Raw genomic sequence first — 13483 nt, 5'->3', positions numbered from 1 at the left:
TGCTCAGGTAAAGACTTAAGCTCAAGAGTAGGAGCTTCCTCAATAGATGGCTTGAGGTATTTAGGAACTTTGCTCAATTCCTCCATTCCAAGAGATTCAAAAGGCATATCAATCTTCCTTTTCCAGGGAGAAGCATTCAAATATTGCAATTGTTCTTCACCTTCGTCATCTTCATTATCTGAATTTCCCGATAAGGCTTTCTCTAAGGCATCAGACCTTAGCAATTGATCAAGTTCTGAAATAACCACAGAATCAAGCAACTTCACTTTTAAACACTCCTCATTATCAATAGGAAATTTCATAACATTGAACATATTAAAAGTTACATCCTGATCTAGTACTCGCATCGTGAGCTCGCCCTTCTACACATCTATCAGGGTTCGTACAGTTGCCAAGAAAGGTCTTTCCAAGATTATGGGAATCTTCTTATCTTCCTCGAAATACAGAATAACAAAATCAGCAGGGAAGATGAGTTTATCAACATTGACCAAGACATCCTCCACAATACCTCACGGATATGTAATAGAACGGTCGGCCAACTGCAAGGTCATATAAGTTGGTTTTGGATCAGGCAAGTCCAACTGCTTGAAGATTGATAAGGGCATCAGATTGATACTAGCTCCCAAGTCACATAAGCATCTATCAAAAGACACTTTTCTAATAGTGCACGAAATAGTGAAGCTTCCAGGATCTTTAAGCTTCGGAGGCAACTTCTGTTGCAGCACAACACTGCATTCCTTCGTGAGAGCGACAGTCTCTAAATCATCTAGCTTTACTTTCCGAGAGAGAATACCTTTCATAAACTTTGCATAACTAGGCATCTGCTCGAGAGCCTCGGCGAAAGGTATGTTGATATGAAGTTTCTTGAACACCTCCAGAAACTTCTCAAATTGCTTGTCCAGCTTTTTCTTCTGCAGCCACTTCGGAAAAGGCGGTGGAGGATAGACCTGTTTCTCCCCTGTATTACCCTCAGGAGGAGTGTGCTCAACAGTAGTCTTCCTTGGTTCCACTTCTACTTCCTGCTGCTCTACTTCTTTCTCAGCCTCAGCTTCTTCAGTCAACTCGTGCGTTTGTTCGGAATTCACAACCTTTCCAGACCTTAACGTGATTGCCTTTACCTGCTCCTTAGCTTCCTTCCTTCCTGACACCTCAGTATCACTAGGCAATATACCAGGTTGACGATTTAGCAAGGCATTGGCAATTTGACCGATTTGATTTTCTAAGGTCTTGATAGATACAGCTTGGCTCTTGCACATAAGCTTCAACTCCTCCAGTTCAAATTTTCCATTGGCTTGTTGCAGCTGGAGTTGTTGTCTTGGTGCATATTGCGATTGCTGAAAACCTGGGGGGTTGTATTGCATAGCCGGATATTGCTGATAAGGCTGTTGAACCGCATTCTAAGCGTTGCTCCAGCTGAAATTAAGATGATTGTGGTTGTTAGGATGATAGGTGGCTGGCACTGGTTGCTGCGAATGCTGAAAATTGCTCACAAACTGAGCTAATTCACTAGAAATAGCACACTGATCAGTCTCATGGGCTCCAGCACAAAGTTCACAGACACTGGTGATTTGATTAACTCCATAATTAGCCAAAGAGTCCACCTTCATTGTCAAAGCCTTAAGTTGCGCGGCTATAGCAGTTGTTGCATCCAACTTTAGAGTTCCTGCGACTTTCCCCTGAGTCAGTCTCTGGGAAGAATTCTAGAATTCATTAGCAGCCATCAGTTCGATCAATTCATAAGCTTCGTTGTAGCTTTTAGCCCACAAGGCTCCTCCTGATGTTGCATCAAGCATGGGTCTAGAAGTAGCACCCAATCCATTGTAGAAGCAATTAATAATCATCCAATCAGGCATGCCATTGTGTGGGCACTTCCTTAGCATCTCCTTATATCGATCCCAAGCCTCAAACAGAGATTCTTTAGTTTGTTGAGCAAACTGGGTAAGAGCATTCCTGATTGCAGCAGTCTTCGCCATAGGGAAGAATTTAGTGAGAAACTTTTGTGCCAGATCTTCCCATTTAGTGATAGACCGTGGTGGTAGAGAATGTAATCAGCTCTTATCCTTGTCCCTCAGAGAGAATGGGAGGAGTCGCAACTTGATAGCATCTTCAGTCACATCATTAAACTTGAAGGTGTCATAGATTTCGATGAAATCCCTGATGTACATGTTGGGGTCTTCAATAGGAGAACCCCCAAACTGTACTGAGTTATGTATCATCTGAATCGTGCTTACCTTGATCTCAAAAGTGTTAGCTCTGATGGCTGGTCTGACGATGCTCGACTGAATGTCATTAATCTTGGGCTGAGAATAGTCCATCAAAGCCTTCAGATTTTCTCCTTGATCTCCCATCGCTACTACAACGGGTTCCTCGACTTTGTCTTCTTCTTCTACCTTCTTTTCTTCCTCAAAAACTTCCCTTCGAACCACCACAAGTTCTTCCTCGGCTTTATCCAGAGTTCTCTTACGAATACGCGAACGCGTATGCATACACCCTCGCTAGAGCACCTGAAATAAAACAAGAAATAGATATGTAATAATGTCCGAGTCAATGAACTTTAACGACCACTGATGGAAAGCACATAAACTATTAATTAACACTGCAGTCCCCGGCAGCAGCACCAAAAACTTGTTAGACGCTAAACACGCGCTAATAATACACGCAAGTATACGAGTTCGCAAGTAGTATAGAATCTTTTCTAGTTCATTCCCACAGAGACTGTATTGGTTAACTAATTAATTCATGCACCTAAGTAACAATGTATGGTTATTATTTAATGCTAAGACGAATCATAAATTGAGGTTGATTATAACTAAGAATTAACTAATAATTATAACTACGAGAATAGGATTGATTGAATTAATATATATGACAAACATGAGATTCTAACTTCATTAAATACTTCATTAAATAGCCTTTTCATTCTTAACCTTAGCATGCAATGGTGATGATACTAATCAGATAACACGAAACTGATAAATGCCAACTTTCGTTGCACGAGTACCATACTACCAGACATCTACAAAAGAGATAGAAGCTGAATAGACACCAATTATATTGATACCCTATATGTTTATAGAATTTGACAACATAACGGTTTAAGCAGAACTTATCTATCTTGATTACACAGGGCAAGTAAGATGGTTAAAATTACCCACGAATCATGCATAACAATACATGAACCTATGCTAGTATGGCAAGTTCTAAATCCTTAAATTCACTTTCTTTTCATTAAGAATTAACACACTATCTTATAAGTTCGCGACGCTCATAAGATTAATAAGCACAACCAATACTAGGATATCATTTAATCACCACACACTAAGGCATCAAACGAATTAACTAAAGAAATCCATAAATAAATCCACTAGAACCTCACGATAATGATTATCCCATAGTCGGACTCATCATCAACGTGGGTTCCGATGAAAGCATGGTAAACCAAACGTAGTCTTTATAACAAATAATTAAAACCAAGTACAAAATAAGTATAGGTTCAACAAAACAAGAAATGAGCATCCAAGATTACAACTCAAAACAAAGATTCACAAGAATAAACTAGATCGTCTTCGCCTTTGTTGAATTGTGCTATAGGTCTCTTGTCGTCTTCTCCTTGTGCTCTGTCTTGATATCTTCTTAAAAAATGACCGAAATTATGCTTATATAGCAGCCCCAGTAAGATAGAAGTCCTCCCAATTGTAAATCAATTAGAATCAGGATTATAAAATCCTGACCTGGCGCGGCCGCGCGCTTCATCAGCGCGGGCGCGTTGGCTCTCTGACAAATGGGCACGGTCGCGCGCTAGACCAGCGCGGGCGCACCGTGCTTCTGGAAAAACTTCTGAAATTCTTTAATTCCTGTTGCAATCGAGTTGGCTTCCAGAGCTTTATTCCTTAGACACCATCCTAACACCATATTAGCATCAAAATAATGATAATTCACATGATTCCTCAGATAATGCCTGAAATGCAAAAATACTACAAAATACATCAAAAACACACATAACTTGAATACAAAACACCAATCCAATCCTTTATAGAGGATTATAAAGTGTCATAAATGCCACTAAACAGGCTTCAGAGTTGTTTTGGAAACTTCCTATTACTTTCTTTTTACCTTATTCCCTCTTTTTAGGAAATTTCTGGTATTTTTCAGGAATTTTTCCTCAATTTCTGAGCTTTTTCCTCTATTTTCCAGGAATTTTCCCTTAATTTCTGGGATTTTCTCCTTAATTTACAGGAATTTTCCCTTAATTTCTGGGATTTTTCCTTAATTTATGGGATTTATTTCTAATTTCCAGAAAATATTCATATATTCCAGGAATTTATAAGGAATTTCCTTAATTTCTCAGGATTTAATCCTAATTTTCTGACTTAAATCGACCAGAAGTCATGCAAAATCGACCAGGATTTCTGATCGAAATCGATCAGGATCCTGATCGAAATCGATCGGTATCCTGATCGAATTAGCAGCTAATTTGCCATTCTAGTCGACAAGATTTCGATCAGGATTCCTGATCGAAATTGATCAGTATCCTGATCGAATTAACTTGGATCTTGTTGTTGTGTTCTAAGGGAAAATCGACCAGGAATCCTGATCGATTCGATTAGGATTCTGATCGAGTTAGACTTATTTTTGACACTGAGATCTAAGGGAAAATCGACCAGGATTCCTTATCGATTTAGTCAGGATCCTGATAGATTTGGACTTGCTTTTGACACTGTGGTCTTTCTGAAATTCGATCAGAATTATTCTCTTTATCGATCAGGACTCTGATCGACTTAAGTGATTTTTTACCCCTTTAATCGAATGAAAATTTGATCATAATTCTTTCTTTTTCGATCAGGACTCTAATCGACTTAAGTGATTTTTTACTACTTTAATCGAATAAAAATTTGACCAAGGTTTCATTCACCATCGATCAGGACTCTGATCGATTACTTTTGAAATTCTGCTCAATTTTTAACCTTTCAGTTTCCTTTTCTGTTTCTAGAATGTTCCTGAAGTTTCCTTTTTAGTGGGCTTTATTAGATTGGGCCTTGCCTATATGGGCTTTAGTCGATTCACATTCCTGAATTTTCGGCTATATAAGTGAGGTGAGAAGTGAGAATTCTCATTTCACTTCTTACTTCTCAAATCCTCTTAAAAATCTCTCTAGTTCTTCTCTAAGAAAGGCGATTTCTGGCATTTTCTGCCACCGCGGCTCCACCGTCTTCAACCTTTTTCAGGGTTTCAAGCCTTCTTCCTAAGAATATCAATGGCGGATCGCGACCTTGCTAGGCTGGCCAAGATGAATTCTTCAAAAAGAGGTACCGCCATTCAAATACGCTCTCCTTATACTTCTCTTATAGACATGATAAACACTAGAGGGGATGAATATCCATCTTTGTCTTACTTAGATTCTTACAACCATGGTAATACCTTTCATGAGCTAGATGGTAGGATAGAAGCTTTTAACACCATGTACAGACTCCCCCTAACCTTAGAATTACTTCGGCCACCCCTGGAGATAGGACCTGTAATTGGTAGGGGGATATAATCTTTATTTATCGAGGAGCTTTAACCGCGGGTCTTAGGTTCCCCTTCCACGAATTCATCTCACGTCTGCTTGCAGATGTGCAAATAAACCCATGTCAGCTCTCTCCTAATGCATGGAGGAATATTATTTGTTTTATGGTTTTATGTCTTAGGAATAAATTTCCTCTTTCGGTCGCCGTTTTTGGAAAAAAAATTCAGTTCTATAACAGTAATTTAACTCAACGGGCTGGGTTTTAATACGTCAAAGCCCCAAAATTCCCCACATTTTTTATGGTAACTCCATTGTCGAGAATAACCCAAAATGGAGATACGAGTTTGTTATGTTAACATGGGCTGGATGCGATTGGGCTACCCTTTTTCGTAGGCCCTTTTTCAAGGTAGTAGATGGCAGCCCTGCTAGTATTAGGCTGACCGACGAGGAGGAGATTTCTTATCAAGCCCTCATTTCGGATGATGGGAAAACAGATACATGGTCTCTCTTCGAGGAGTTCTCTTTGAAGAAAGTGGGCCTTTCTCAGGCCAGTGATAGGGGTAATCTTAACCTGTTTTTTCTTTTCTTTCTCTTTATTGAAACTCAATCATTTCCAAATTTTAATGTTTTCCTTCCTTTTTCATTTCAGCTTGCGAGGCCATTAATAACATTAATAGGCCTAAGGAGGGGGAATCTGGCCGCCAAAAGAGGGCCAAGCTCAATAAGGACCCCGGGAGCAAACCTGATGCTCCTACTTTCCTTAGGGGGATGATGTGGATCCTCCACTCAAGGCGCACTCTTTTATGCCCAACTGGGGTTTTAGGATAAGTGACACGGTGGTTGGGTCCACCAAGCACGCTAAGGATTGGTCATACCATTCCATAACTCCCCACGACTTCACTAACATTGTCACGGGGAGTGAAATTGAGTCCATTGAGCTCCTGGGTTCTCAGGCCCAAGCTGCGATAACATTTCTGTCTTACCCTTTTAATTTCAACTTCTCTTTTTTTTTATAAATATGTGTTAAACCATATTTCTTTGTGTAGAGCAACACCTACTTTCAGGAGACCCTTCATCAAGCTAGGTCCTGGAAGGGGAACTCAGACGAATTTGAAAGGGAGATGAAGAAGTGGAAAGAGAGGGCCGAGGTCTTGGATAAGAAGCTAAAGACCAAGGGGGAGGAGCTGTCCAAGGCCCATGCCGATCTGGTTAAGCTCCGGAGCGATAAAGAAACCATCATCGATGACTATATGGATTCTGAAAAGTTTAAGAGTCTCATGGACATTCATGATAAGGTCTTTATCCTCTTCAGTTTACCCAATGATGGGATGCAACGGTGAATGCAGTTTCTGAGAAGCATCCGGGCTTAATAGATCCCAAGGACTTTATAAGTCCTGAACAACCATAGACAGAGGATAGCCTGGATGCTCTCTTTAACTCTCCCAAGACTGATGATCGTATCCTAGATTCCAACACTACTTCTCCTCCAGCTTCTCCTGCAAAGGATGTCGAGCCTTCTGCTAATGCTGAGAAGGGAGATATCGAGAAGGAGCAGGGGAAGGATGGCTCCAATATGGAGGAGTAGTTTTCTTTAGTCTTTTCAGACTTTATGTTTGCTGCTTTTATCCTTAACTTATTGTACTCTGAACTTATTTCCCTTCGGGGATTATTTATGTTATCCTGAATTGTTTGTTTACTTTTCTACTATTTTTTCTAAGTACTTGTACTATTTCATGGGAATTAGATGGTTTACTAGCCTTTTCATAGCATTCCCTTACATTTCCCCGTACTTGTACTAAAATAGATAAGCAAACTCAACCATACATAAGCTGAACCAAACAGTTCTAGGATAAGTTTATGGAAACTTTATTAATTATAAACTTTTGGGTTTCATCCCTTACATAATTCTTCATAGAACTAGAATTTGAAATAATAGTCTAAAAATAACATATGAAATCCTAAGCAAGCAAAGGTTCAAGGTGCTTTTCAACCTTGTTACCACTATAGTATGTATAAACTATAGGTAGTAAACTTTCAAGTTTTGAGCACGCCGGGTCCAAGGTATTTCCTCTCCTTCCATGGTCTCCAGCTTATAAGTTCCTCTTTCTTGAACACTCTTAAACTTATATGGCCCTTCCCAATTCGGGGCGAGCTTTCCTTTCTGCCCTGCTCCAGAAGCTTCCACCTTCCTTAGGACCAAATTTCCTTGCCTAAAGAATCTTTCTTTCACCCTTAGGTTGTAGTAGAAGGAGGTCTTTTTCTCATATTCTACTATCTTTGCATGGGTTGTATCTCGTACCTCATCTATCAAGTCCAGGGCTAACCTTTGCCCTTCCTCATTTTCTTCAGCATTGTATGCTTGGATTCTGGGAGACGAGTGTGATATTTCCACAGGAACAACTGCTTCTGCCCCGTAAGCTAGCATAAATGGTGTGGCTCCTGTAGTAATTCTATATGTAGTTCTATAAGCCCAGAGTATTGGCAGTACTTCATCCACCCAATTATTTCTGGATTTTCAATCCTCTTTTTTAGCCCATCTAAAATAATACAATTCACAACCTCTGCTTGTCCATTATCTTAAGGGTGAGCGACAGAGGTGAATCTCAAGTAAATTTCTTTTTCCTCACAGTACTTTCTGAACTCTTCATTATTGAATTGTGTTCCATTATCGGTTACCAAGATTCGAGGAATTCCATACCTACACATAATATTTTCCCACAAGAACTGAGAGACTTGCTTACTTGTAATCTTTGCCAAGGGCTTGGCTTCGATCCATTTGGTAAAGTAATCAATAGCCACAATCAAGAATTTTCTTTGTGCAATAGCCATCGGGAAAGGTCCGAGAATATCCATTCCCCACATAGCAAAAGGGATTTGGGAGTTTATAGAAGTCAGCATTTCAGGAGGTTGCCTTACATCGGCCATCATCTCTGGCCAATAAAAGCCTATATGGGTTATCTTATGTGCCAGTGCTCTGCCCCCCAAGTGTTGCCCACATATACCTTCGTGTACTTCTTCAAGAGCCAAATGTGCCTCATCGGGTCTGAGATATCTTAAATAAGGAACCACATAAGATCTTTTGTACAGAATCTCATCGATCAAGGAATATCTCAGCGCTCGAACAACCAATTTTTGTGCTTCAATCACATCATTTGGCAGCCAACCAGTTTGAATATGGGCCTTAATGGGATCTATCCATGATGTCCCCAGCCATATAGGGGTTACAAGCTTAACATCCATGCTCCATATTTTCAAAACACGGAAGTACACACTTCCTGAGCTCTTCTTTATCTCTGATGAAGCAAACTTAGACAATGCATATGCATTAGCATTTTCCTCCCTTGGAATGTGCTCAATATGGAATTCATCAAACTGAGTCATTACAGCCCTTACTAGGCATACCTAGCCATTGTTTCATATCTTGCCTCAAACTCTTCCTTGACCTGGGATATGACAAGCTTTGAATCCCCACAGACTTTCAAGTTCTTGACCCACAGTGTTCCTGCTAGGCCGAGGCCAGCTATTAGAGCTTCATCCTCAGCTTCATTATTTATGGTTGGGAAGTCTAACTTCATGGCATATTCAATCAAGAAACCATATGGGCTTTGTAAAACGAGCCCTTCTCCATTCGAATTTGTTTTTGATGCTCCATCAAAATAGAGAACCCAATATTCATTCTCCTTGTTCTGTTTTCCTTCATTATCCTTTTTCCTCTCCATACCCTGAGGTTCAGTACTTTCCTGCCCCCCGACTTCTTAGTTGGGGATGGTACATTTAACCACGAAGTCAGCCAAAGCCTGGGCTTTTATCGCCGTTCATGGCTTATACTTTATATCGAATTCTCTCAATTCAATAGCCCATTTAATCGGCCTTCCGCTAGCTTTAGGACTGTGGATAATATTTCTCAAAGGTTGATTCGTTAGCACTTCAATTTTATGAGCTTGGAAGTAAGGTTGCAACTTCCTTGAAGCCATCACCACGGCTAAAATAAACTTTTTAATAGTGAATAATTCAATTCAGCTTCGTGCAAGATCTTACTGACATAATATACGGGTTTCTGGACTTTAAGTTCCTCCTTAACCAATACAGCGCTCAAGGCATTTTCTGAAACAACCAAATATAAGTACAAAACTTCATTCAGAGCTGGTTTGGCCAACAACGGGGCTTGAGCCATATACTTCTTTAATCCCTCAAACGCTTCCTGACTTTCCTCAGTCCATATGAAATCTTTCACCTTCTTTAAATATTTGAAGAATGACAAGCACTTGTCCCCAGATTTGGAGATAAAACGCCCCAATGCAGCAACCCTTTCAGTGAGCTTTTGAACATCTTTGAAAGTCTTTAGAGGCTCCATTTCCAAAATTACCTTTATCTTATCAGGATTTGCCAACCACTCCTGAAATTGTATCTCTTCAATGAAACCTGCCTCTAAGAGCTTCTCTAGTATAGGCTTTCCTTGAGTTTCTGGATGAGCCCGCAACAGTTGGTCCTCCAAAAATTGTATTTATCACTGGCCCTCGGGGTCATGGCCTTCCAAAGATTGCATTTATCACCGGTCTCCTGGGCTGGGGATTTCGCCCCTGATCGTCTTGATCCCTCCTACGATCATCAAAATTCTTTCTTCCATTTCCAGTATACTTTCTTAACCTTCCTTTTCGAATGAGGAACTCTATTTCATCCGTCAATTGTCTACACTCATCACTGTCATGACCAGCATCCTTGAGAAAATCTGCAATATTTGCTCTTATCTAGCTTGGTAGGATCAACCTTCAAAGGCTTAGGACAATGAACATCCCTATCCTTCTCAATTTCCATTAAGATCTGACTTCTAGGAGCGTTCAACTTAGCATATTCAGTGAACTTTTATCCAGGTCCTCCCTTCTTCGGGGTTGAATCATTGATTTGCTCAGTTCTAGGATACTTGTCCTTAGCAATATATTCCAGATCAGTTTTTCGCTTCTTGCCATCAGCGGGCTCGTTATTTACTATCGTCTTTCTCATGCTCTCCTCCACTTTGATGTACTTCCCGGCCCTATCTTGGAGCTGCAACATGCTTTCAGGGGGGCGCTTAGCTAATGACATCTTGAAGAACTCATCCCTAGTTCCCTATTGCAGTGCTATCATAGCTAGCTTGTCATCAAGGTCTGGGACCTTCAAAGCTTCCTTGGTGAAACGATTCAGATAGTCTCTCAAGGACTCTTTTGCTCCCTGCACAATACTCATGAGGGATGCTGAACTTTTCTCATGCACTCTCCCACTGATGAATTGCTTAATAAAAGCTTGATTTAGCTCTCTGAAGGACCCAATAGAATTCGGAGGCGAACGGCTATACCATCTTTGAGCCATTCCCGACAGGGTTTGAGAAAATGCCCGACACTTAATAGCATCGTTCACGGGCTGTAGCAATAGTGCATTAGAGAATGTCCTGACATGATTAGCGGGATCTCCAGTGCCATCATAAGCTTTGATGGTGGGCATCTTAAACTTTCTTGAGATATGGGCATTCATTATCTCTTCAGTAAATGGTGGAGTGGGATCATCAGGATCTCCTAGGGGCAGTAGATTACTTGGGTCAACCCTTGGGACAACATCTCTTCTTTACAACGGACCATCCAGGTCTATGATTGGAGGAGGATTTCTTCTCCTCGGAGGTAGTAGGGGTCTTGGGAACAGGTGCGCCTCCAGGTCACGTTTCAGCCTTTGGATCTCAACTTCGTGAGCCCTGATTCTCTCCTGCACTTCCTGGGGATTCGTCCCTTGGGTGCCCCTAGGACGCTGATTACCAGCAGGCATCGGCTCTTTACCAGCACGCCTCCTTCTTGAGGCCACATCATCATCCGAAGATTCAGAGTCCCTCTCAGTGTAAGGCCCAGAGAATTATTGATCCTCTGGAATGGGAGCCAAACCGCGTATGTAGGGGTGTCTGCCCTTGTGCTTCAATCTGATTTGCATGTCCACTTCCTCCAATTTCGGGGTACAGGGGCATCCCATAAGGGAAGTTAGTGGTCACAATAGTGGAATACTCATACTCAACGGGTCGAGGATTCACAGGTGCATGTAGCTGCTGAAATTGGGAATTCGTCCCTTGAGGAGCCGGGGGATTCGTCCCTTATAGAATCGGGGGACTCGTCCCTTGTGGCTGAGACTTGGTTGCCCCTATTGGGGTTCCTCCTTGGGTAGAGGCGTAAGACGAGTGTGGGGGTATCTCCACTGTCGACGAAATCGTTTAAGTTGTTCCAGCTGGTGTTCCTTCAGGGGCGTTGTTTCCACTCCGTGTTCTCGCCATGGTTGTTGTTACGTTTTCCCACAGACGGCGCCAAATGTTATGGATAAAAAAGTAGGGTGTATTTATTATTAGGGTTCGGGAGCTCAAGGCCTTTAATGGCTGCTCTCGTGTTTCGTAGCTTAACTCTGTCTTTACGAGATGCCTACGTATCTCTGTGAATTAGAGAATCAAGCCAAAAAATGTAATTTTGATCTGTGGGGTGAGGCCCCTTATATAGATGTTGGGAGTCCTTGAATTGGACTAGAGTTGGGAGACTTGGTGGGCAAGTCTCTGAATTAGAACGGACTTTGGAGTCCTAGGAAGTAGGAAACTGATTCCTTATCCTATGAGATTTCTTGGAGGCCAATCTCCAAGGAATCGTCTCATCCTTTGGACTTTATTAATCAGTTGATTTATCCCTTATTAATTAATTAATTAATATTCAGGGTTATTGGATTTTCTTTGTTCCATCAGGCCTGATCAATGTGTTAACCTTATTGATTTGAATGTCATACATATGGCCTTCTTTAATGGGCCTTTATTCGTAACCCAAGTCAAATGTAATAAATGCAAATTAACGACGCAGTGAGGGTTTATTTTACTCCCTATCAAAATATATGCATATTAGTTATACATGTAAAATCTAAAATTCCTGATCTAACTTAAGAGTACTATAAAAAATGAGTAATTGAGATTATTTTCAAAAATGTATTTTTTTTAAAATATATATCAATTGTCTATATTATAAATCAACCAATATTGCATAATATATCTAGAAAATGATAAAAATGACTAACTTACTAAGAAAAATATAAAATTATACAATCTTATTATACATTGTGTATTTTTATAATTTGGTTAACCAAATTTAAGTATTAATGATATCATGCAATTTATACAAAGGATAAATTAGTAACTTTGTATTTATATTTTAGTATTTTTTAATTATGAAGACCACTAATAGATATCAGTTGGTGGTTTGGTGTAGGGTTGCTCATGGATTATGTAATCCGCAAAACCCGACCCGACCCAACCAACCATAAAATGAGCCGTTCAAAGTGAGCCGTTTAAACTTATGGGTTAGTTGGGTTATTTTTTACTTAGATCGTTTATAATGGATTAGGTAAAATACTACCTATTTAAAATCTTGAACCAACCCAATCCGGTTATATTATTAAACACATCTCATTTCATAGTAGAATACTTAAAATGAATGAATAATAATTCAGTTGTGGTCCTTTTTTACCGGAACCTAGCTACTCTTCTAGCTAAATGTCAAATAAATTACACGGTTCCTATTATTTTGAATTTTCATCGTTGTGTATTTTCTATTAATAGAATTATTTATTTATTATCTTTCAAATGGTTTTTGTGTTTTAAGTTGGTGTGCTAGGTTTTTGTCCCCGTGTTTAGAGTGTGCTGATGCATGCACACTCTTAAGGCTTTGCAAGCTCGGTATTTTTTACTGTAGCATAAAAACAGTACCAAGTTTCTCTTTTCAATTAGTCACAGGAACTGTTAATCGTTTCATATAACACAGTTAGGGGTGAGTATTTGGTAATTCGGGAATCGAACCGAAATATTATTCGGTAACCGAATATCGAATAAGGAGGAAAATCATAACCGATTAGTGAACCGAAATAATTTCGGTTATTTACCGAACCGAATTAATTATTTCGGTTAAAACCGAAAACCGAATTAAAAAATCGAAT

General features: G+C 40.1%; 1 non-coding gene across 1 annotated transcript; it reads left to right on the top strand.

Moving 5' to 3' along the window:
- The first annotated feature begins 1851 nt into the window (after window positions 1–1851).
- On the top strand, window positions 1852–1958 carry LOC141662359 (small nucleolar RNA R71). The gene has a single exon (XR_012550480.1). It is a non-coding gene; the product is annotated as a small nucleolar RNA R71 (small nucleolar RNA).
- The last annotated feature ends 11525 nt before the right edge of the window (window positions 1959–13483 follow it).

This window comes from Apium graveolens, chromosome 5 (assembly GCF_009905375.1).
Source record: "Apium graveolens cultivar Ventura chromosome 5, ASM990537v1, whole genome shotgun sequence".
NCBI lineage: Eukaryota > Viridiplantae > Streptophyta > Magnoliopsida > Apiales > Apiaceae > Apium > Apium graveolens.
Note: the sequence above shows the minus strand (reverse complement) of the source record. Positions and strands in the feature narration are given on the sequence as shown.